This window comes from Lichenostomus cassidix, chromosome 7, assembly GCF_008360975.1.
Source record: "Lichenostomus cassidix isolate B80296 chromosome 7, HeHo_3.0, whole genome shotgun sequence".
Lineage (NCBI taxonomy): Eukaryota > Metazoa > Chordata > Aves > Passeriformes > Meliphagidae > Lichenostomus > Lichenostomus cassidix.
In genome coordinates, this window is record NC_139488.1 from 8,556,583 (window position 1) to 8,583,069 (window position 26,487).

At 37.4% G+C, this 26,487-nt stretch overlaps 1 long non-coding RNA gene across 1 annotated transcript in view; it reads right to left on the reverse strand.

Annotated features, from left to right (window-relative positions):
- Positions 1 to 13,748: 13,748 nt before the first annotated feature.
- The window catches only part of LOC146434480 (uncharacterized), a 77,645-nt gene continuing 64,906 nt past the window's right edge, over positions 13,749 to 26,487 (reverse strand). The window contains exons 3-4 of the long non-coding RNA XR_014853268.1: positions 14,203 to 14,329; positions 13,749 to 13,940 (exon numbers count right to left, since the gene is read on the reverse strand). This is a non-coding gene — a long non-coding RNA (uncharacterized LOC146434480). The remainder of the gene's footprint in view (positions 13,941 to 14,202; positions 14,330 to 26,487) is intronic.

The window sequence follows — 26,487 nt, forward strand, 5'->3', positions numbered from 1 at the left end:
TTTTCTTATCTTCAGACCTATTAGTCATAAATACAGATCCAATAGAAATACAGAACAATCTCTCAGGAAAACACATTTTAGGAACAGATCTACCTCTACAGACCAGTTGGCTTTTCAGACTAATATTAGTCACAAACATAGCTCTTACTTTTGTGCAACTAAACTTCTTATCCCTTGCCTGGGGACACAGAACTCAGAATATTAGGTTTCAATGACTTATTTTTAGTCTTTTTTCTTTTTAAATCCAATTATGTTTGCATCACCAGAAACAGAATAAACAACTCATTTTGATTGCACTCATAATACGTCTTTAAGAAGCAGAAAAAGCATCAAAACGTTTACTATTGACCTTTTACATTAAAAGGGACACTGACAAATACAAACTACTTTCACCTTTACTTACCACTAGTCAGTGTTCTAACTCTGAAATATAAACAGCTCAGAAATATAAAACAGAAATATAAACAGCTAAAAAAATTAAATGTTTCAGATATTTACACATTAAATGTAAAGGTGTATGCTTACATACCTCTATTTTGATCTGTACAATATATTGAACCCCATATTTTCAGATGCAGAACAGCATCTTTCTTTAGCTATATGAATCCTTTATTGCAAACACAAGTGCAGCCTTCTTCCAAATTTCCCAGCCCTATCCTGTTATCCACATTTGCAGATGCTCACAGACAAGCAGATCATTTAATTAGCATACACAATTAAACCAAAGAATGGTATCAGGGCCCTTATGTTCTTACTTTCCATTATTAAAGCTTAATTTGTAATGATAGTCATCAATTATTTTTCAGATTTTGAAGCACAGTCACAAAAGAAGAAAATGTTCCACAAAAAGTACTACAGAGGATTTAAGAGTTTCTATTTCTTGTGGCCACACTATCAAAATAAATTCACTAAAAATGTAGTCAGCAAGCACTATTCTTGAAAGGTATGACAGCAAAGATATTTAGACCACATCCTCAACAGAAACTTTTCCCAGAACAGCATCCTCTAACAAACCCAGAGGAAAAAGAAAAGGACATTTTTTTCCTACCTCCTAGAAAATTTTGTACCTATAAATTTTCTCCATCTGCTTCAGGAAAATTTTCCATTTAGGAATCTATTTCAATTTTATGTAAGAGGCTCTTGACCAATAACCAATTGGGATTCAATATGTTTCCTAAAGGGTTATCATTTTAGGTTTTTTTAAAGGCTGTTTCACAGCACTTTGAATTTCAGTAGTAAGATTGACACAAACACATCACCTCAGCGTGTTAAACACAGAGGTTTGCAATGGGAGCCAACAAAAACAATGGAAGTGATTTCCTCCAATAACACCTACATAAAAAAATAAATTTGCAATTAAGAGTTTGCCATTCGTGTATGATATTAACTTCCTGACACTGCTCATTCATTTTCAGCAATTTGTTTGTGCACAGAAGGCTGCTGTGCCCTGAGGAGCTGATGTAGACAAAGAGGGGATTTTTACCTCAGTAGCTGTTCAGATTTTGTACTTTTACTTAGAAATGAATATGATTTAGGAAAAAAACATTTTTCCAAGTGTATTTTTTTTTAATCTGAAATCTTATGCTGTTACAAACAGGATCTGATTTTTAATCAAATGATAAATAAGTAAATTCAAATGTGAGTTTTGACTCTCTAGTTTTATTGACAAAAGGTTCTTCCAAATTGCAAACCAGCTTTGTAGAAAAACCTTCCCTTACCCTGGTAAATGTGAATCATCTATATGTGCATGCATTTTTTTTTTTAAATCAGCTGATGATCTAGGCTTTATATATAAAAATTATGTGAAAATATGAGTTGCTCTGAAAGATGATTTTGAATGCACATCTAAAACAATTCCTAGTATAATGTACTTACACCTCACATTCAACACATCTCACTTGCTGAGTGTTTCTATTGTCTCAGCTGAAATGTCCTGTGCAGTTTGAGGTGCTATATCTCAAAAAAATAGATGAATACAGCAAGAGTGAAAAGAAGTAAGAAATGTAGAGGCCTAGAAGCCAGAGTGATCAGCTCAAAAAAAAAAAAAAAAAAAAGCAAAAGCCTAAACAAAAATGAAAAGCCAACCCCCCACTAGCAGTGACACTAAGAGATAAAGAGTGATTTTTAACATTATTTGTTTTTTTAATAGGTATTGCAGCAGTTTTGAACCCCAGAAAGAGTTCTCTGTAGAGGACAAGAAAGTTAGCTGCTTCCTTCGCTACAGCAGGCAAGCCCTGAGTTTCAGTTTGGACAAGAAAGATTGAGATGCATCATTAGAAAAAACACACTAATGGCTGTTCCAGTGAGTGGTGGAATAGATGCTTGGGGCATTATTTTGCTAAGGGCCAGGTATACAAATATTAACCTATTATAAACATTTTTTTTCATAAAAATGCTTCCCTCTGTTCCAAAAGCATTATGTTATTGCACTATTTAGCTGTTATTTCCTCATGAACTTCAAATACGTTTGAGCCTAACAAATTCAAATCCCTTTAGTAAACACTCCTTGCAGCTTGTCCATACCTTTCTATAAATTTTATGCACACTTAATAACTTTGTCCTTTGCTGTACCTTAATAACTCTTTCCCCAAAATATAGGTAAGTCATACAAAGTCAGTATTAATTCAGTAGGGCTTGGCACATTATTTTGGGAATTTTCAGTGTGGATTTCTGTTACACACTCAGATATATTCAAAAGTCAGAGTCCACATCAGCTGAGGTTCAGGTTATAAATGTAATGAACAAAACTGTTTTGACTATGGGTAGGAATGATTGTGAATAATCTCAAATTTATATAGTACATCATAAGTCACTGCCACCTTTTATTCATGTGAGCACATACACATTTATTTGTTTATGGAAAACAGTTCTTAAAAAAAATTCTCATAATGTTGCAGCATGTGCTACACAGGGAAATTGCCCCTTTGATCTGTATAAACCTACATGTTCAAGACATCTTTAATTTAAAAAAAATTCTCCTCTATCACCTGTGGAGAAGTTTTAATTAAAAAGTTGAGTTACTGAAAAAAAAAAGTGTTAAAAAAATTATATATTTAAGAAATCTGGGAAAAAGAGCTTTCACGATTTTCTTCAAAATAGGCATAAATTGATAGTCTACTTTAATTATGAACACACTTGAGAATAGTTAAGCTAATTAATATTTCCCCTAACTGTTACAAATACTAACAATAATTGACTAATAAGTACTCACTGGAATAATTAAAGTAAATTTTAAAATAATCTTGAAAAGATCATAGGGGATTTTAAAAATAATACAGATGCATCCTCTTGTAGCAGTAGCAAAAACAGCCTTGAAATTCTATTAATTTATCAGACACAACTTTTTTCTAAACAGGAATAAAAGAGAATGCATATTATATTCACCATAAATGATATTCACCATACATGCAGCTCTTGTTTTACTATCCTATCACTAAATTTTGTATTTTGCCCATTGCAAACTGTGTGCTCAGCAGTCAGAGAGCAGTTTTACTGAAAAGCATCTGAAGTTACCAAAGGTCACTCTCAGGAGGATATATTACTCAGTGCCTACAAATAAGATTTCCACTTAATGTTTCTCTGCATGAATTTGATCCTAAGAACTTTGGTCACGATTCAGCAAAACCTCTAAAGAACAGGCATTATCCCCCTGCCCTTGATGGGGGCTCAGAGGTTACTGGACCCCTTGGAGTGAATCTGCTTCTTCCTTTCAGCCTGGGAGGTGAGGTAATCCTGGACGAACTGCCTCAGATACAAGGACATGAAAAATAAGCTGGACGACTACACATGTTGTCAAAAATACCAGGAAGAACAGAAAGTTTGTTGAGCTAGAGCCAGCAAGATGGAAGAGCAACTCACATAAAATTTACTGTTTCAGTGGGTTTTTTTAAAAATAATCAGCTTTCATTGCCTTTTAGCTTCTGGACCTGGACCTCTTCCTTGCACCAGCAACACTCAGAGGTTTTTTTCTGCAGCCTCAGGAGTCAGAAGTTCTCATTCATGAGTGTCAACTGAATCTCTTGGGTACCCATTTGAAAGTCCAGAATTAAGAGAAATACTTGATGTCACAAGATCCATCATAACAAAAATTAGAAGAGTTAGCAATAGCTATTTACTGAGGGTCATATCAGCATTCAGCCCTAATCAAATGGTATCAGATATTCAAATGCAGTAGTAATCCACTTAAAGAATGTTTCTTTAATCAATGGATTGACAAGGCCCCAAGGAAGCTGCAAAAGGCAATCAGCATATGCTGGCAGGGAACTGGAAATGTAATTACAATCTAGAGAAAGGAAAATTTCACTGTGCCCTTCAAAATGATGCAAACTCTTGTCATTTGCATGATGTCCCTCCTACCAACAAAAGACAAAGAATCACCTTTCCTACATGGTTCCATGTTAGCCATCTAGCATACCCACAAACTTGTAAAACTGGGAAAGAAAGCAAAATGAGTTTTGAATAAAGCTGTGCTTGACTTGGAGTTACATTTCTGAGTCCACATCCCATCTCCTGCAGTACTTGGGAATTTCTGCCACACAACCTGACACTCAATAAGGCCCTTTTTAATGGTGCCACAGCTTTGAATGACACAACATTAAAAAGAAGATTAAGCTTGTTCATGCTGATGAACTTACAGTAACTCAGGTCCTCTGTATTCAAATAAAATTTTTCTCTTTTTATTCCTGATTATTGTATGGCTCATTAGAGGAATAAAACCCAGCATGACATGAAAAATCACTTTAGCCTGATAAAATGAAGTAAAACTCTATTCAACAGCAGAAGTGGCTTAGCTTGCCTCTAAGAGAGAAGCTGAACAGTAATTACTTTTATTTATCACAGAACCTCTTTTATGATTTTAATGTTTTCAAAAATTATACTTCTGAACAAGAGGTATTCTTCCCCACCAAGAGGAAACCTCCTTTTTATTTATTTAGAGTTTTCCTGCATACATACATTGCATAAATTTTAGGAAAACTAAAGTTTCAATTTACTTCAAGTTGGAGCTTTTAGTCTAGTTAGAATAACCTGCAAACTGTAAATTAGAGTGAACCAGCAAACAGAGCAAGCAGAGATGAGGAAGGAGAAAAAACACTTTACCTAGTTGCTTACATATCTTCAGCCATATTTCTGAACTTATCTAGGCAGGTTTATCATGAGATCTTTTACTGAAAAGCCAGTCAAAAACACAGCATCAAAACCATTCCAATAAAATTACAGGAAACAATTGATGAAAAACATCAGATACTCAGCATTCAGAGAGCACTGGGGATGCTTTAATTTCTAAATGTTTTATGCCAAAACTGTCTGCTTCAATAAAGCCACAGAAACTGTCTTAAACTCAGAAAGTTGTCTGGGTTGCATGTTTGGGCTTTATTTAGGTTGGGGTTTTTTTGTGGGATTTTTTTTGGTCTGGGGTTTTTTTTGTTTGTTTTGAATGGGGGGGAACAGGGGGTGTTTGAGGTTTCTTTTTGTTTCACGTCTCAGGATGCAAAGTTAGAGGATAACTGATCTCTCTCAATAACTGATCTCTCTCAATAGATCAGTCACCTGTTCTTCGCTCCAGTCACTACTAGGATGATTTCACCTTTCAGCCACTCTTCCAACAAACAACAGTTGCCACTCTCTCCTTTCTCCAATATTTTTCAGTTTTTCTGCTGCTGCATGAAAGAGTCATCCAGTTAAAACTTCAACTCAAACCTCTCTCTAACTTAAAAAGCTAAACATGGCAGGCAAGCTGTTCCCAGTGCAAGCTACCCAATTTCTGTGGAACAACCCATGAATCCTCCCATGGGCTGAACTGAAACAAGGCAAGGATCCCTGCAGGGGGAGGCACAGGGGAGAGCTGGGAAGCCCTGATGGGTGATACTCCCAGTCTTCACAGACAGCTTCTGAAGAAGCTTGAAAGGCAACTACTGAAGGAAATATCAATTCTTAACCGCTTCCCTCAAAATTATAAGCAATAACACGTTTTATTTGCAGTAGCCAGAAAAGAAAACTCTGATTGCAAAATACTCTGGTATTTGAGAAACGAGATTTTTGTATGAGTTAAGTGCTGGTGAGTGAAGAAGCATTTCATTTCCTCAATCCCCCATTTTATGTAAATCAAGAATCTTGCTAAAGTATGCAGTTCTATTTTCTTTTCCTTTATTTAAAACTTTTTTATCAGGACACCTCCCTCCCCACATACACACACACACTTTAATAGCAACAAGAAGATTTTGGAACTTGGTTCCACATTTGTTACCAGGGAAACTGCACAGACTTGGAGAGATTCACATGCAAATGACTTCCTAATCTGCTCTGTCATAAAAACACAATCTAGCACTCAACTAGCAATATGCATTAAAATGCAAAGCCCAGGATTATCAGTGAGCTCAGTCTTAATTTTGACTGTTTGGTTCTTATATTCACAGCTTATATCCCTGCTATGAAACTGCTGCTAAACCACTTTGATTTGGTGAAAAGAGTCTTCTTCCTACACTCTGTAATGAAGGCAGCAAGGACCAAAGAGCCTTTTGAGCACAGAAAAGATTCTCCTGCTGTCTGAGTCAGCCTGGGCAGGTGCATCCAGCCCTGTTTCCCTGCACTGTATAACCAGCCCTCCTGGGCCTGGGGTGAGCACAGCCACCTCAGCTGGGATCTGAACCTGCTGCTGCAAAGGTCACCACTCTATTAGCCTTAACATTTGGGTTTGCTCCAAAGAAAACACAACCTGACCAAGTGCAGAATACTGAGAGGAACAGAAATTAAAGTTCTACAAGCCCAGCATTAGCAGTGCTATTTAGTACACTCCACTGAAGGAGAACTATCCTTCACTCACTTGTGACTGCATGTTCACTCATTCCCACACTGCCTCAAATTAGTCAATCCATGTACTTCCAGCACAGATGGAGCTGCACAGCCAGAGCCTGCAGCTGCTGGCAGAGGGCAGAAACACCTGAAAGCTTCTTGCAGCTCTGCTGGGTCCCAGCTGCAGCAGCCTTGACTCAGTCTCATCCCCAGGCATGGCAAGATTCACACCTTTGTGCCCTGCCAAAGGCAGCAGAGGTATCTATAACTTCAGGGAATGTGATATTTACACCAGAGAATGATAAAAGAAGCTTATTTCCTCTTACAACAACGTTATGAAAAGCAGTCTGCACCTAGCTCCTTCTGCTGACTTGAGAGAGGATGTGTTATCAGCCTGAACTCGTGGGTAAGTGATACCCCAGCTTAGCTTTGATATAAACTCATCAGAACCTGACAATGTGCATTTCAGCATTTGATTACATCACCCGCTGGTCATTAAGGAAACCACAGTTGCATCTTCCTGTTACGGCCTATTTGATTAAGTTATATGATACATCCTCCAGCATTATTCATGGCCCTGTACACTAGCAGCTAATTTCCTTTGCTGCGTGTCATCCGGTTTTTATTAATGTTTTCTCCAAAATTAACTTTTTGAGTTATATTTTTTCTCTTCTCATACCTTCTCACAGCTCAGTCTAGTTCTCACAGACATATTTTAATTACTTTACTTGAAGAATATACCATTACTTCAGTATATTAATAAATTTTATTTCATACCTTCTTATAAGTAGGTTTAGTCTGGGTTTAACTGCTGGTTTTCCTTTTCGGATGGTTATTTGTTTCAAAAGTACTTATTCTGAACAAATTCAGCTCTGAACCATAAATGAACCAACTGATGCAACTTTAAGATGCTAATTTGCATAAATTGCTGATAGAACAGGAAAGATTGGCTAACAGCTTAGAACACTGACTAAATGTGAATTTTGTCCCTATTATGTGCACAAGCTGTGGAAAAATATAACCAGTGCAGTGCTTTCACTGAAACCCTTTATAGTTTAAAAACATAAAACACATAGAAAGATGGAAAACTGGTATTTCCAATTAAATTAATCTAGTTACCATGTATTTAAATGCACCTGAAAATGCTCAAAAACTTGAAACTGCATCTTCAGTTGCCAGAATTGCAGCATGGCATTAAAAAATAGATAACCTGAAACACAGCATTTACTTTTCTTGCAGTTTAATTCAATTCCTACCACAGATGTGCTTTTTCCATATTTGCCCTTGCCCAAACACATGGTTTTCTAAGTGCCTTCAAACTTCATGCTCTATCTGCAGATGAACATTTATCCTAAACTTGGTCTCTTAAGTTTAGATTTGGAGCACACTCAATCTCATCTCCAGACCTTTTCTTTCCACAAAAATGGCAAAGATGAGCTGCTAGGAAACACAGAATATATGGTAAAAAATTCAGAAACTTCACAGAGAAGCTGATGCATGATGTGCATTATGGTAGAAGCAAAGAAAAAAACCAAGGGGAACTCAGGAGGTTCTTGAACAAGAACTTAATAAAAGATAAAAAATGCTTTGAAGTGATTTAAGTATTTCAGGATTATTTAAACATCGTCCTGGATGTGAGCAAGGCTCAATTGAGTCTTCCTTCCATAAATATGCACTTGCCTCTCTAACAGAGATCTTCTTAATCCCTTTTCTATCCTGTTATTTTGACTAATTCCAAATGTATCAAATCCACATACAAATTCTATTCCTATTTGCCAGTGAACTTATCTTTAACGTATGCTAAAATAATTGTTAGGGGAAAAAAACCTTAAAGTTATATTATTGATTACATACCATTTTTTAAATGAATTTCACCAAATCCTGCAATACTGTGCTGTTTAAGACCACTACAGAGTTTAAAAACTAATTTGTATAACAATAAAGAATTACTCTGAGAGAACAGTGAAGGAATACAGCCTTCAGTGATGAACACTGAACATACGTCATCTCATTAGTGTTGAATTAATAAGGCTTTATTTATTCATGTGACATTAATGATTATATAGAGCCTATAACTGTCAAAGTTTCAGAAATTCTTGGTCTACTTTGGTGGTGGGAGGGGTTCAGTAGCCCTGTAAGAGATAACCCAAAGTTTGCATTCTCATTTTAAGATACCATTTTAATTTTTATTTTCATCCTGAACTTTTAAGATTCATAAAAGCTTCAGCTTAATTTTTCCCCCTACAGTCATAGAACAGTTCAGTTTTGAAGTACAAAAAGCACATCCATAATTAAAGGCTTCCATAGGAATTATGCTGTATGATTCATTTTGTTCAAAACCAACAGCAGATATTATGAAGATACCATTTATTATATGATAACTACTATTGAATTCATGGTATTTAATCTCCACACATTTAATACTCTACTTTTTATTTAGCTTCTTTCTAAAGAAATATTCATTGCATATTGCAAAAAAAAAAAAAAGAAAAAAGGAAGAAATAGGGGAGAAAGATTAATATTTTTTGGGAATGAGTGCTATTACTTTGATTTGTGAATGCATATGAATTTTTAAAAAAACAACAAACTTCAAGTACATTAGTCTGTTGGGTATACATGCACTAGAGTTTAGCCTAAAGAAGGAAATTAAAAATAAAATATGAGAATTAGATAAGCTTTCAGAAAGGCTAATTTTAGAAAAAGTTGGTGAATTAAATTTTACACAATGCAAAATACCCTTGCAGGACTTATTAATGTCAACTAATTCCTAAGAGAAATATTACTACTGAAGTATTGCTGTTTAAACAAAACGGAGGAAAGCAAAACAGTTTTATGCATTTGCATGTCAGCACAGAGCACCTGAAGATTTTCCTGATTTGCACTAAAAGATGCTTAAAACCTGCAAAGCTCTGTTTGGCAGGGGAGCAGAACCAATAGCACTGGAGATGTGGTTCAGGAAGGGATTCATGGAAGAGTCAATCACTAAAAACAAGAATGGGAAACCCAGCAGTGCTCTTGTCTCTTGTCCTCAGCACTCATGAATGCACCTGCAGAACCTCAAAGCACCAGGAGCACCCTGCTTGTCACAGAATTACTTTTCTGCTTTGACCCTTGAAGGGATCTGTGACAAAATAAGCTGGCCAAATTGTTTATTCTTATTATATTATTATTATAATTATTATTAAATGGTTTATTATTTATTATTATGTTTATTAACAAACATGTTAATAAATTCTCATGTGTCAATCACATCAGAAAACCATCAGCAACAGGTATTTAATGACATGTACAGGCACATGACAGCACCTGGCAAGATGGATGCTTGAAAGATGAGCAGAGTTTGTGTTCCCAGTCATGCAAAAGCTCTTTATGCTTTTGCTTCCCGTGAGTTTATTGTTTGTTTGGGGTTTGTTTTCTTTTGGGTTTGACTGGTTGGGTCTGGGGTTTTTTAGTAGTTGGAAGAAGTGAAATGCAGAATGGATGTTGTCACTTGTACAGAATTCAAACACGAAGCAAAACTACTGACTACTATAATCTGTCCTGAAATACAAACAAAACCATAAAAAACAACAACAACCTAAACCCCCTCCTTGTTTCTCTGGCAAGTGCTGCACACAAACACAGCACAAAACACGAGCAGGTGAATGGAACAACAAATTTAATTATTTCCATAAACCCTCTGGGCAATGTTACATATTCTCAGAGTTACCTATCGCTACATTACCATCAATCAGCAAGGTTATACAGACACACACACAGAAAACTCTGATAACATTCCTTAATGGCTTTTCATAATGAAACAAACAACGTATGAAAATAAGACAATGAAGCTTCTTTTTCACTGCTTTGTCTTGATTCAGAGGAAAAAGATTATCTTGGAAGTATTTTTCCAGTAAAGACTCTATCAAATAAGTGCTGTCTAATAATTTAAATATTTCATTTAGCTTTGCCTTTTTCTTTGATTGGCTTACATTAAAAAATAAGATTGTAAACAAAAATCCACTTCTTTTCCAAACAGTAAAAGGATTTTCACCCAAAGCTTCAAATACAGTGTCAACTACTAAATTTGAAAACTGAGGAAAACATGACAATTCATCTATAGATAGATGTGTTTTCAGAAAATTGGGAGCTTTCTGAGAAAATGATTCCCAAAGTCCTAGCCAGCTTAGAGCAAAACAAAATAGAGCACAAGGAGTGAACTCTGCGTGTGTCTTCTCAGCTTTAGAGGAGACAAACAGGAAAGAAGCAGCAGTGCACAGAAGGTACTGTTTGATAAGATTTATGGAGAAAGCTATGGATTTGTTTCTCAAAGTAATGATGAAATTGAAAAGTCTCCACTCGAGGTAGTCTGGCTGAGATCCTGTTAGAATAATTAATTCAACACTGTGGGGATGGAATTGTTATTGATGTGTTGAGGCACCAGGAGACTTGGACAGGCACTCTTTAATTATTTATAATCTAAGCAAATAAATATAATTAAGTAATATGTATTTTTATGAAATACAACTTGAATCTCAGAGGTATATAAGATCACCTTTGCTTACAAACCAATGACTTAGAAAAACTTTCAAAGATCCACTAATGTTGTGTTGAAACCAAAAAGCCTTTAGCTGTAGGAACCAGGAAAATAGTATGACAATGTTTTGATCAGCATAAAATCCCAATTTTGTCAAAAAAAAAAGCCAGGAAGTTCTGTGACAAAGATTATGGAGACAACAAAGGAGACACGAGAAAGTTAAAAATCTGGTGCTTGCATTGTACATATAAAATACATGCAATTTCCTCTTCTCAAAGCTTTTGGGTATATTTTAGCACTGAGGGAAGAGATGACTTCACCCAGACTAAAGTGCTTTACACAAATGTATTTATCACTGCAGAGAAGCAGAAATCGTTCCAAGCTGAAAAAGGATGTTTGTCAATACATTATGAAAATAAATAGCCTAGAGAATGTACACAGAACTATGTGCACGGCCAGGCAATTTCCATCTTTTTCCAGAATGAAGTAGAAACATTCACTTCCCTGAGTTTGCTTCTGCAAAGGATGGAAGACTGACTTCAAGATTTTTATTTTCACTTGTTTAATGATTTGGTTTTTTATTCTGTTCCTAGGTGTGCTTTCCTTTGAGTAATCTCAAGAAGAAGCAATACTTTTAAATTACAACCGAAGTTCTTACATTATATTCTGACTCCAGGACATGAAACTTTCTGAGGCGTGTTAAGCACTGTGAGATCCAAAACAAGCTGCCAACATTTTGGGAATCTTGAAGGTTTCTGCAGACACATTTAGCTAAACCTCTACAAACAGTACAGTAGAAGGCAAAGGAAGCTCCATAAAGCCTAGATGCCAAACAATAATCCTCCAATATTAAAATAAGGCTTTTCTTCAGCTGCCAGAGAAGTGAAGTCCAATTCTTTTGAGGCAATGGGAGAAGATTTAAAATACAATTCATAAAAATAAAGCAAAACAAATGTTTAGAAAATGAGATTAAGTTCTCCTCATAGCTTTTCATGTCTCATCATTGACAGAGAAATTAAAGAAAGAAAAAGCCTGTTTAGACAGTTGCAATGGTGGCACTATCTATCCTCTCAAGCCAATGCAGTAGGATAACTAAACAATGAAATGTACCTTTCCAAACTGTTTTGGGATGAGCTGAAGAAAAATGAACAGTAGAAAGACCAAGCTGAAAAGGAATGAAGGAAAATAATTACTCCAAAGAAATACACAAATCAATCACATTAACAGCACTGGAGATAGTCTAATTGATGGTGTTCAGCCATTCCACGTGGCATTTAGAGAGAACCCTATGCAATTCATTTATTCAACAAGAGTCCACTCCCTGTAGTTCCAGCTGCCTTCCTCACCTCCCTCAGGGTTCAGAGGATGGCCTTGTTATGACTTGTCTGTCCCCAGTCCCTCTGTTGTTTGGGGTAACTGAGAGAACTGCACAGCCAGGGAGGGACAAACAACTTGTAACAGTGACAACCACAGTGGGTGAGTGCCATAAATGTTAAAAAGAGGAATGATGGTTTATAGAGAGAGAATCTCTGTAGAGATCTAAAATGGTGGGAAGTGAGGCATCGCCAAGAAGATAAAGGAAAATGAAGTAATTCGAGCACACTGCTGGATTTGTGGGTGCAGGGACATGAGCTGAAGGAGCTGCTGGAGAATACAGGTGTCAGTTCTAGAGGCATCTCTTGCTTGCCAAAAGCATGGTGTGCAGATGGAGTAGCTCATTTATGATGATACTTGGCTTGAGCAGCCCACCAACAAGGTGGAAAGAGCTCCCTACGTCAGGGGTAAGACGGTAAGATGGGACACAGAAAAAAAGATTGTTTCTACTGCAAACTCTTCAGTAGTTTCCTCCAAGTTGTGATAGAAAATACAAGTGTGTTTCAGGGGGGTTCTGCTAGTCAATACTCTGTTTTAAAGTTTTGGCAGCCTGGTGCTGCCAAATTTAATTTCCAGGCATTTTAGCCTCAGCAGAATCAAGGAAAATTTTACATTTCTATGTTAGATACAGCATTCTTAGTTACAAAAATCCTGGCTCCTGTGGTTCTACAGTGTTTAACTGATGGAGCACAGGGACATGCTCCTAGCCCCAGTCCATTGGACACCATGTGCAAGTGTGAACGTAGCGCACAGCCACAGCACAGTTCTGTGTTACACAAATCCCTCCATTAGTTTCAAGAACCATTTTGTGTGATATAAAAGAGGTTAAGTTCTGAGCCGTTACTGTGTCTTTTTTCTCTCCTTATGCAAGAAAGAGTGTAAAAATGCACCAGTCTGTCCCTCCTAAGCTCCCTTTCCATTTCTATCTGTATTTTGCGTGCTTTTCTCTATTATATGTTTTATCATGAGATGGACGAAGTTTTTAAACTTTGGAAGCTGTAGCAGCAGCACCACAATTGCATAAGCTCAGGATCCTTAGCAGGGCCCTCAGCCTTAGCAGTCACCTTGCTCAGGTGTCACACCAGTTGTCCCCCAGGGCAGGTGCTCCAGCAGCAGTGTCTTCATGCCATTGCAGCAGGCAAAACCTTTTAAAAAGGTTCTCTTTGATGTGTGTCCAAGGGAGGGCGCAGGTTCCAAGTTCAGCTAAGCATGTTGTTAACATTAGCAGGTTTAGCTCCAGAAAGCAAACTCAAGTAACAGCCTGTAAGTCAAGATATCAGTTTGGAGGAGTTTGCAAGAAAAATACTGGAGATGAAGAAATAGGAGGTATTGCAGATTTTTCAAGTGAATATCGGAGCTCCTGAACAGCACCACTGCCCACAACTTGATTATAACGTGAAAGGTTTTACCATGTGCTTTACAATGCCATTTTATGTGTCCCAGACACAAAGGAAAATCAGAGAGAGGGGAGCATGTCACAGTCCTTTAGTAACAATAAACATTGAACTGCACTTTCTACTCACAGAATGCTGTCTGGACTTTCCATACAGAGTAAATTCTCCAGTCCTATCACTCCACCTTCCTTAGCCTTGGTACAAAAGGCCTCATGCCACACCCAGGAGGGTAACAGTGTCCTGCAGACCCAACTCCCTGGAGAACAAAGGTCAGCAAATTGGTCTAAACTGAGGTTGCCAGTTAAGCCTAAAGAAATCTCCTACATAGATCAGCAACCTGCAAATGAATTAATGGGCACACTACCTGGGAGACAGTATGCAGTCTTTTTCTACCTCATTAAAGAATTCCTCCCTTAAGCAAGATATTAGTCATTCTGAAATTTGTGGGTCCTTTATTTTCAAATTTTCAAAGGGAGTTTTGAACTCAGTCTGTGAAGGATTAATATATAGTTTGAAGTCCAACCAGGATTTCTCAGGTCTGTGGTAAGGACAGCAGCACAGAGGAATCACTGTTACTTTTGATTTAAATGCCTCATTTACTCCTTCCACATGAAAAACTATTAAATAAAATTATGCTTAGCTAATGACTTAGCACTAAGGAATTCTCCTTTTGTACAGAGATAGACTGTTGTGCATTGTCCCCTAAGCAACCACTTTCTACAATTGGATATCTGTCAATACAACCAATGTATCAGGAAATACACAAAATAAAATAAAAGCACACTATGACAAATTAAAGAAAAAGAAAACATTAGCATTTTCCACTACTTATTTTAAAATAAAAAATGAGATCGGTATAAAGTCATTACAACATTAATTGTGGGTGAAGTAAATTTAAAAACCTTATTCCTTTGGTTTTAATTGCTGGTAGAAACACATTTTAAACACAAAATATATTCTGTATATACAACTACAGGGAGAATAAAAACCAACTGTATTATTATCAAATGAAAACAGGGTAATAGCTGTATTGCAAGGGAAACTTTTACTGTGTTACTCAAATTATTTTTTCCTCTTTGCAACAGGCTTTCACATAATTGAAAACTGTTACACTGTCTCCCCCATGATTTTTCTCTAAAGATTATACGAACTGTAGTTCTGTCAATCACCATATTCTGGGTTGTTCTTCCTTGGCCATCAACCAATAAATCCATATCCTTCTTGAAGGAAAATCATTGTATTTTTACACAGGATCACTTCATGCATTTTTTGCAGTCTGCAAAATGTTTATACAGCCTAATAAAGTATTTACCTTTGTCTCAGCAGTGTAACACTGTTGACTCACATGCTGAATGGGAGTTCTGTCCCTTCACTGATGCACAGGGTGCTGGGTTTACCCAGCTCAGTCTCATGGCAGAGGTAAACACAGGCAAACAGAAGACTAGAAGCTCTAAACCTACAGCAAAGCTTTCTCAGGGCTCTAGCGTCAAATTCAGCCTCTGACAGGAGAAAGGACAATTTGCCACAAATAGAGAAGGAGCAGAAGAGAGAATTAGGGAAAGCCAGACTGATACTGAAGAGGAGCCCTGCTAACTCTTGGTTTTACAGTCAGTTAATTTCTTTCCATCCAAACTCAACACAAACTAGAACAAGTCCTTTATGGGACTGTGTGCACAAGTGATGGTGCTTTAGGAGGGCAGCATTCATTCCCAAGTGACCTCATCCTACTTCAGAATCTGCCTGTACATGCAACTGGAATAAGGAACGTAAAACTACAAATAAGCTAAACTTTATACAGCTTCGGGGGAGAAAAAGCTGGTGGAAAATTTATTGGCATACAGGTTGGTATTTATGCAAATACACATTTTCAGAAAGAGCACAAAAAGAAAAAGGTGCCCTCAAGGTGGTACCAGTTGTCAGAGGGAATTATATGATTTATAGAAGCTCTCATAGCTGGGGCAGGTGGCACTAAGATATTTATAGCCATCTCCCCAGCAGAACAGGTGTGCTTTGTGAGTAAAGTTAATTTCACACAGTTTCATTAGGCAAATTTTCACAGATAGGGTCATGATTCATCAGATCACTTTTTCTGTGATTATACACATTTAAATCCTTTAGTGAATCAGGTTGCTGCATTCAGAGTCAAGCTCAAGTTTGCAGTCAATGGCAACTCTGTCATTGTCCTCAATGGGAAAGAATTTCACATGATTTCTTCCAAGATCTATTCAAACATTGTCTCAACACACAGGCACATCTGTTCAAACTCTGGTCCTGAAAGAATAAGCATTTTGATTCTGGCATTTTATTCATCACATGCAATGACTAAATTAAATGCTAGTTATGGGACTAAATAGAATTTATTTCTCATGGCAATCAGGTTAATTCATTCTCTTCCAGGCAGTATTTATACTTCAGTCTGTCAGTAAGCAATGTCAGTAAGCAGTTTAAACCATCCAAAGGAGCTTGGAATTTGCTTTATAGCATCTCTGTAGTCAGTGACTCACATATTTTCTGTTACTACCTGTGTTCACACCTCTTGACACAGACTGCCTATACCCCAGGAAGAGCTGCTCCAAAAATGGATGAATCTGAAGGCAGATTTGGTGAATGCCTCAGGTCACACACAGGAGGGGTGGGGATCCAAAGCATTTTGGTTTATACACTACTGTAGCCAGGTATTTTTAGAAAAAATGGGGTTTTCAAGAATAAGCATTTCATAGAGCTCCTCCTTAATCAAATCTTTCTCTCCTTGTACACAGACTTAAAAAACCCTGACCAAACCACCTTGACCAGACAACTCAATAACCATGACACTTAAAAATTAAAAAATATTCTGATGATTACAATAATAATTTCTGATTCATTTAATCTTAAAACATTCCTATAGGATTTTTTCCTACTTCTTACTTATATGAAAAATAATGGCAAAGCCATCTTTTCTCCTACCTATTTCTACCTTCTCACTCATCAAAATGATCTTAAATCAGTCCTGACAGTTTGTTAATCTTCATGTGCAGAGAGCTGATATTACAAAGAGCAGCTCAATATATGTCCCTTTAAAATTATTCTTACTTCTGACAAGCTGCACAAGACACTGAAACTGGAAAACTTACACATATAAGCTACTGGACAAATCTATTTCACAGAAAGATAAATGTAGGTGTTTTATACAGAGGTAAAACTAGATCTGAGACATCATCACTGTAAGGCTTTTCATTATTTCATTACAGGAGAGTTCTCAAAATGAAAATGCTGAGCTGCCTGGGAGGAGGCAGTCCTCTGGCAGGACATGAGTCTGCTCTGAGTTTATCCCAGCACCAGATCCACCTGGTCCAAACCCATGGCTCTGTAAGGGTTGCCCACCCAGCACTGATTTGTAAGAGCTTCTCATGGTGAGACTCCATCCACAGACTTTTTACCTATGGATATGGAGCTTCACTGCTGCTCTCAGGGCCCTCCCTGTTATTCACAGACATTTCTTGCCCACCTTCTTTCAGACAGCCTGTGCTTCACATTTGACCCCTTAAAACATGGTGCATAAAGTCTATTACAAAACTTTATTCTTAAGACTACAGATAAGAACAACCTATGGAGCATGATCATGGCACTCTGGTTTAATCAAGCCTGATGTGAGGCACTGTCATCTCAGACACACTCCTCACTCAGAATATTTTTTATTTTTGTTCTTTTTAGGCAGATGGATTCTTGCCATTGTTTGAAATTCCATGCTTTTTCTCAACCAGGAACAAGATCAATGGTTCAGCAAGCCAGTAAGTCATGGAGAGATAATCAGCACATAAGGATTCTCAGATATAGTGAAAGTTGGGGCTACACTGTGACATTAATGTCACAACAAATGGCACAGTTGTACAGCTCAGGGTAGATGTGGCACGTGGTTACATTTATAGCTCCAATACAAACATATTCCACTAACAGTCTGACATTTGACAAGAAATCAAGTGTATCAAATGCAAAACTTAGAATCTCTTCCATTGTTCAATTAATACAGATTTCAATTATTTCTATGTGAACACAGATTTTGCTAAACCAGAGTATCTCAAAAGGGTTTAGGAAGGTTAAACCATTTTCTTATCTAAAACAGAAAAGTGATACAGTCATGCAGCTAATGGAAGAGCCACAAAAAAAAAAATCTCTCTCTTTATATGTATTTTATATATTCCAAGATTTGGATAGCTAAGAAACCACCTAAAACACATTGTAGACTTTTAAACTCAATAATTCCCCTGACAGACAGATACTTTTGAGACTACTTCTGAAGATACTGTCAGTTTTCCTGATAAATCAAACTTCTAAAGATGAGAGGTCAGGGACAGTTCACAAGATATATCTCTGCAATAGATAAAACTTGGACAGGGATACAGCTAAGGTGGAAAAAGTTCAAGTCATTTTCAAAAAGGAAATAACTATCAAGTGCATAAAACAAGCTAACCCATGGCTTCAGAATAATGTTCCCAGAGCTTTTGTTCTGTAGCACATCTCCTTTATCCAAATGAAGGCATGAAACCAAGTTGCTGAAATTTTTAGTATTTTTCAGTTTTGTCATATTTGTATATAGCAAGTGCAACATAACTGATAAATTTGTAAGCTTCTGAAATTCTTATTTCATTGCAAGTAATATTTGACATACATGTCCTCTCACTGATATTTAAGTGCTTAATCACACCGGCATGAACAGGTTGTTGCTTTTACATTGATGGCAGATTTTTACATGCAACATACATTTCAGGAGGATGTAGCACATGACAATGTCACAGATGGCTAAAGTGTCTTTTCACTATGCAGTATGAGTGGACAGAGAAATTTCATCCCAGACCTTTAGCTATTATCATGAAAAGGCAGTTTTTGCAAGTGAAGAATTGCTCTTGTCTATTGAAACCCCACTTTTCACTCACTCTGCAGATGAAAGTCAAAGTTGAAATTTATCTCGGTGTGTAATGAAGATGTAACAAAAATGTGAATTCCTAAAAAAGAGATTATTAGCACTGTAATAGATGCCTTGTTGACTCTGCAGATTGCCTTACCATGCAAAGCCAAGCTCTGACACATGCCACTGCCACCTACAGCAGATAATTCTGACACCTCTTGGGAAATGATACCTTCAAGTATATTATATTTATCAACAACACAGTGCCAAGACTGGCTTCTGGCCTGAAAAAGCCCCTTACAGTTAAAGACAAAATTGGTCTCTCTGTTACCATAAAAGGATTTGATGAAAACAACTCAGAGTGCAAATCAGCCAAAGGCTTTTAGACAGTCTTTCCTTGGAGCTTGCTACAGGAGAAAAAGGACAGTTCTCTGGTCTCAGTGAAAATGGAGTGTTAACAGAAAGAAAAAAAAAAAAAAAAGCAGCAGTACCCACATGAAACTGATGCATTTGGGTACAGAGGAACAGAGCCTTAAGCAAACAAGCTAAAAAAAAATTAGTCAATTTCATCAAAGTTATAATAGGTTTAAACTACTGAAGTTGTATTAGAGTGGGATCACTTTCAAATCATTTGTGTGTAGATCTCCAGGTACAGATGATATGATGCTCCTATGTGTGTATATTCAGTCAACAAGGGAAAACTGGATGCACCTTTGTGGAAATGCAGAAGGCTTGAGTTCCACAGAGCAACCATGAGCTCCAAGCCTTAGACACACCCCAACACAATAGTTTTTAACAACCTCAAAGTGGGCTGAATGCCATTTCAGTATGAGAAAATCCCAACCACCAGACTCAAATACTGCATATCCACTATTTTTTTTTGTCAAGTAGAGAAGACATCTGAGGAAAGCATAATTCCACAGCACAGCTTGAGTAATTTCATCTCTCCTTACTGGTTTTGACTTCACACCATTCATGCTTTGACCTCTTCCCTGATTTGCCTGCTCTGTGGAGTGTTTATTTTGTACAAACATGCAGGTAGTCAGTCAATCCTCAGAGCTGATTCTATTGACTAGAATTGCTTAGGCAGTGGGAAATTTCAGCAGTGAGCCATCCCTCAAGCAATTTTTTTGGTAGTGTTTTCATTGTACCCAAGCAGGTGCCTAATATTTGGATTCTGGTCCATCAGCAAGACACCATCACTAGAGCATTAGAATTTCATACACAACTTTGATTTTTAAATAGGAAAGAAAGTGTGTTCACACACTGTTTGTTATCTTGTTTACTCTCCTCCTTCCCCAAAACTTGAAAAAGAAAAATCTCCCCCCAAAACCACCAAACAACAAAAAGAAGAGGAAAGAGAACACATAATTACAAATACGCAGAATGATTTCTGGCAGGAAAATAGCCAGGCTTGTCCACCCCAACATGACGCACTTGAGCCACACTGTGCACATTTCACCCAGCAAGAGATTCCCACCTGCTGCCACAGCCTATTCACAGCTTGGGAGTTTTGTTTAGGGTTTGGCTTAAATTGTATGACCTCCCTAACTAAAAACCATCTTGTGACAGACCCTACCTGTCTCCCAGCTTCAGAAATCAAACTGAACCCAAAATTCCCCACAGAGTCCCTTTTGTGGGCATGACAGGCAGTTGCAGTGGCTCCCTGCCAGCCCTGCAGCACCGTGGCTGTTGGCAATGGTCAGGTGGAAGCCTTGGCAGCCACTCTGCAATTTCCCATTGGAGTTTCTCTCAGGTTAATATGCCACCTGACCTGGTGAATTACTGACAGATAATGCATCTGTTTGTTTTGGTAAATAGACTTGCTGTACATTTACACAAACTCATTTACTTCATCTGACCTCTACCCTGTTTACTAGAAAGTGTGTCTCAGGTGTAGAAACATCCCTGATGCCTTCAAAGAGCAACGAAAGGAATTAAGTGAATCTCTCTGTTATGGCTTTCTAATTCCAGAGTCCTTCCTTACAGTTTGGTCATTCAGTGGTCCCCAGTAAGCCCTGAGTTCCTGCTTTTGATTTAGGAACCTTTGAATAGAAGCTTGAGCACCTCTTGCAATGCACTCTGCAAGTTTTTAGTACTCTATTTCCTGTCTGTTTGACCTGCCATGATTTATGGCCTTTCTAGTTCTCATTTGGACAAGCTTTGTACTTTTTAAAGAAATTTTTCAAGCCCTCCCCTATGATAGCCTCCTTGCAGTCATGCTCCTAGAAGCCAGATCCCTTGGGTTTTTCTTAGTTTGGTTTGCTTCTATTTTTTATTTCTTTTATAAATGTAGTGGTTTACCTGGGCTTCTAACAAAACACTTTCCAAAACTGGAGGTCATTTTGTAGGCATCTTTTAACAAAATTAGTACAATTATTTCACTAATTGCCTTTTTTTAGGGTGTGCGTACCTATATATATATACATACATAGTTCTGCTTCTTTACATTAAGTATTTGTCTACTGGATTTATTCAGCTTGCTACATTAAACAATTCAGTACAACATAAAACAATTATATTAGGAACAATTCTGTGGTGTGTCTTTCTTTAATTCATCTTGAAGTAGACCTTGTGTCTAACTCAAGACAAAATTCAGAATGGCTTTGTTTCCCCTAAGGTCCTAACATTACAGTTCAGTCCAAAAATTTTATGTTTATACCTCATTCTGATGAAACATTGACTGTACATGTCTGTGCTATTATCAAGTATGCTAATTGCACAACTTTTGATTTTATTTCATATTCCCTGATCATTGTCAAGGTCCTGAACAAGAGCTCGCAGTACATTCCTAGATATTTTGATTTTTATCTTTCACTATTTGAGTGGGCAGAAATCCTGTGCAAGGCCTCTGCAGAGCTTCCTGCTTTCTGCAGTATTTGCAATGTTACACTTCCCATGCTGTGACATTCTCCTGCCAACATATATTATGCTCTCATCCTTGCAAAGCTGGTAGCCTGGCAACTCTGTACCCCATTGATCACTATCCCATTGATCATTCTCCTTCTACCACAGCTGAGATGTGTATCATAGCCAGCTGTCATCAGCCGGCCAGCATTCCTGCTCTCTCACACTTTCCAAGCTCCCAACACAGGCGCAGAAGTACTTGCTGGTTCCTCCCTTCCCCTGCTGTTCAATATTGCATGGGGCAGCTCGCTGAAGGCCTTTCTCATTACTGCTTTGTTTCTTCCTCCCCATTTCTTCCCCACCTGCCTTTTGGCCTTTTCAGGCTCAAACTGCTGGCTACTTCCACCCTGTACTTTGCATCTGCAAAAGCTAAGTTTTTCCCTCTCTGTGTTGATTTCCTGAATGTGTTTATCTAGAACATCCCTCCCAGGAAAACACACCTTTACCAACACACTAAAGGGTCACCAGTTCTCCCTGCAGCTCCCAGTAAGCTCTGCAGGGTCTGCTACCATTACACTTGCCAGGTAAGTCAGCCTCAGATATCAGCTGTGCACATGAGGATCAAGTCCAGCAGCAGCACCACCTCCTGTCCCTGAAATTCCCTCATGCAGCAGGAACAACCTCAGAGCACGACATGGATTCTGTAGGGAGTATTTCTGACTCTGCTGCAGGCCAGCCTCTCACCGCAGGAGAACATCCAAGTTTCAGCAACACTTGGATCCTCTTGCTCTGCACAGACACACAAAGCAAGAAGTTACACACTCCAGCTGTAGGCTACCAGCATTCCTGATGAATTTGAAGATGTTACAGTGCCTGCACAACCAGGAATACACAAGGGTCAATACCACAGGGTTCAGCTGGTGTTGCATCTCTTCACTAAACCAACCTCTATCTGACTTTTTCAGCTGCAGTCAGTAAACCACTCTCCCTCAGGAGTTTAAGAGGTACCAACCGAAAGAGAGAAGGCAGCAGAGATTTTTTTTTTTTCACTGCCATAAATTCAGAGCACTTGGCTTGCTTTTATATTTGAATATTTAACACAAACTTTTAACACCAGATTCTTTTACCCAGTGCCTTCTCTTCAGGGCTTATTCAAGGTTAATCATTGTCTCTGCCTTTTTGCAACAGCATGGCATTTTTCCCCTCACGTTTTTCATCATATGCCATAACCCACAAACTGAAAATCTTTTTATGATTATTTTATCATCTTAAAAACGCTAAAAGAAATGGCATGCACTACCTATAAGTGAATATCATTAGCATTTACTTTCAAGTATGCCACTGACAGAAGAAGTAGCATTTTCATCTTCTATTTTTTTTCCCTCCAAGACTCTAACGGCATACTTTGTAACTATTAGAACTTAAAAATAAACTTAAAGGCTCTGCATGCTTACCAGTGCTGCTAGTACTTGAGCTACTTTCACCATCAGTCTTCCTGAATTTTGTATTTCAATCATCATTATACAAGCTTTGTTGATTCAATATTGTCTTTTATGCACTATGTTCGTAAAGCCTTATTAAAGCTTAATGAAGACATGGAATCGGATAATATTTGCATGTAAAATAAATCTGTAGTCTAAGCAATACAAAGTATCTATAATCATCAAAACAAATCACTCAGCACAAGAGACAATAAAAAGAGAATGGAAGCCAGGGAAGGAGAATTTATACAGAATCTCTTGCTGGAAATCAACTACCAAAGGTTCACTAGACTTAGTAATTTAACACACAAAGCTTTGTTTATTGCACAGAATTGCAATTTCTGCAGTAGTTTTTTTTTGCCTTTAAAAATCACAAATATCTGTAAAAACTCAAATACAGTAAATAGTTATCCTAATTTCTAATTTTTAAGAATGCAACAGCAAAATAAGTCAGTAAAGGATAACTGTGGTGTATGTGGGCTAAGTGACAGATGAAAGAGCCCTTTACTGAAATGCTACCCACAATATGGGATCACAGAAAGGAAAGAATCAGTTTCAATATACCTCAAAAAATTAAAAAAGGTAATGAAAATCAAGATGAAGGTGCATATTCTTTGCTTTCATACTATCTGCCAAAGATCTAAGCAATTTGAGACGTAATTTATTCTAAGATCAAAGTTGTCCTAGTTCAAGTCTCTCTGCTGGCAGAAATGATTTTACATTAGCAAATTATTTTACTGTTTTTGTAGTGATTTTCAGATGTGTTTTTATGTTCTCTGACTGCAGTAGGCGATTACTGAAGACCAGGGATATATTTTGGCTGAGTCAAGGCGAGATCAGAAGTCTGCTTCACCTTAAGCAGAGGTAAAACAGCACTGGTTGTTATTAACCATTATAAACACAAATGAGGCTTCCAGTAGCTAAGGCAGGAAAAGACAGCAGTCTTTTCCGTGAACTGCTACTGAACTGAACCAATGCTGCAAAATCTTATCTATGAATATTTATTGGGATTTTAAAGCACATTTGCTTTAACTTCAATTTTGCATCCTTTTTGTGTTTGCTTTTGGCATGTTCTAGTAAATTAATTACTAGCAGAAATGCTCGCTGAAGCTGTGGATTTTCAGAAAATACTACAAAATATTTACTGAAACTGCCCTTTAAATTTACAGTTGTGGTTATAGCCAGCAGAAACCTGATTTTGGAGGTTAATTTAGACCTGTCAGTGGAGAATAAAACAGCAGGTAACCCCATCTTAAAATGCCTTCTATTAAAATCAGCAAGAACCAATTCATGAGCCATAGTGACTTAATTGCATAGCGACAATAAGCAATTTTGGATAATAAATACTTCAGATCCTGTAAATAGTCCAAATTCTACTGCATGGCAAAGGCCTTTGTGCCCCTTCAGAAGTTATGCACAAAGCTTGACAATATTCCTGCTTCTGGAGCTGCTGCAGGAATGGCAGCCTCTGCCCTAGCTAAGCAGACACTCTGCTGCTGGCAATATTTTGTGACTCGTTGCCCACCAAAATCAGAAGCTTTCATTTTAAACATTCACAGTAACACAACTGACAAAACCCACACCTGGATGCTTCTCTGACTTACTGCTTACCAGCAATATTGGATCCTTCACATTTCTGTTTCTGCTGCAGCCATCAAATGTTTTGACCTGGCAACATGACTATTGTCAAAGCATGAGAGCAAAGTAATGCAGCTCTTTAGGAGAGGGTCAGGTTTGCAGAGAGCCAGCCTCAATGTCAGCTCTAAAAAAGTATTTTTCAAACACCAACACATCACCCCCTTGCTCAAGGTAAAGAAAAATCAGTACAAGTCTGCACTGGAGTATCTGGGAAATGAAAGTGAGGAAATGACCTTCGAAGACTTAGTCTTTGATCAACACAAAGCAGCATGAGAATCAGGCACTTGCAACAGATCAAGCACGGGGAATTGTATCAACTCTCTTGAAACTGGACAACTTTGGGAATGAGCAGATATCAAAAATCAGCAGAGAGGCTCCCTGCAAAAAAACATTCAGAGTTGTAAGAAAATAGTTGGAAAATAAAAATGTTTGCCTTCACTATTTTGCCGGTAAAGGTGGTCAGAAGTTTGAAACACTGAAGGACATTTGGCTGAAAAGTTCAGAAAATAGAAAATGTTTTGCCATGTCTCTATGCAGGGGTATGTAACACTAAAGAAACATGAATCAAATAGCGAAACTTCTTGAGTCTATATATGAAATTATTTTTACATTTCAGGTTACAACACTTCAGTTTTTGGCTTCCCTTGTCTAAAGCTATTTTATGGCTCTAAATGAAAATTTATATTTTTATCAGGATGGTTACACAAGCAAGAAATTAAACTCTCTTCTGCTTTGGCAAATAAGCCTCAGAGGAGCTCTTCAAAATCTTATGGGTTTCTGTCTACCAGAAGATTGTGACAAACAACACTTCAAACAGAGTAACTAAAAAATTAATAAAGAGCTCAAAAAAAAAAAAAAGCCAACCATACTTCAGGAAGATGTCTTCCACATTTTCAGCTCTCAAGTATTAACCAATGTAGCTACACATTTCCATGACAAAAAGAAAAAAACACTTTATCCCTGTATTGGTGTTTAAACACATATATAAAACCCAACCCAGCTTTTAACCATAGTCTTGTTACATTCCTGCATTCCAAAATGTATGTGGGAAGATTGTGGTACAGTTTTAAAATGTCTTATTTTACTTAGTCCTACAATACATATTTCATGGCTTTTCTGCGACTGGGGTTGAGGAAGGGAAGTCATGGCAGAATGTTTGAGAAATTAAAAAGATCAAACATTTTTCAGTCTGAATGAGTTAATGTGCTTCATATCTCATTTGGTGATTGATCAATTTTGTCCTCTGGATAGGAGAAATTTTAAAAGACTTTCTGGGCAATCTATGACTAGATATCTCAAATAAGGTTATGTTCTACACCATTTGTTTCTAATTTCTTCTTGTTTAGGAATATCTCATTACTAAAGAAATGAAGACTGAGACAGCTGAGGTAAGATTAGATGCCAAGAGAGTATCCAGAGCTGTTAGTACTGACAAGCTTTCTTTAATTACTAGCTACCTATGTAATATAATAGAAATGTTTGATAGTAGGAGTTAAGCTGTTGTCATTATTCTGTTTAGAGTGTAACTCTTTTCCAGGATAGGTTCTGTTTGAAATCATTGGC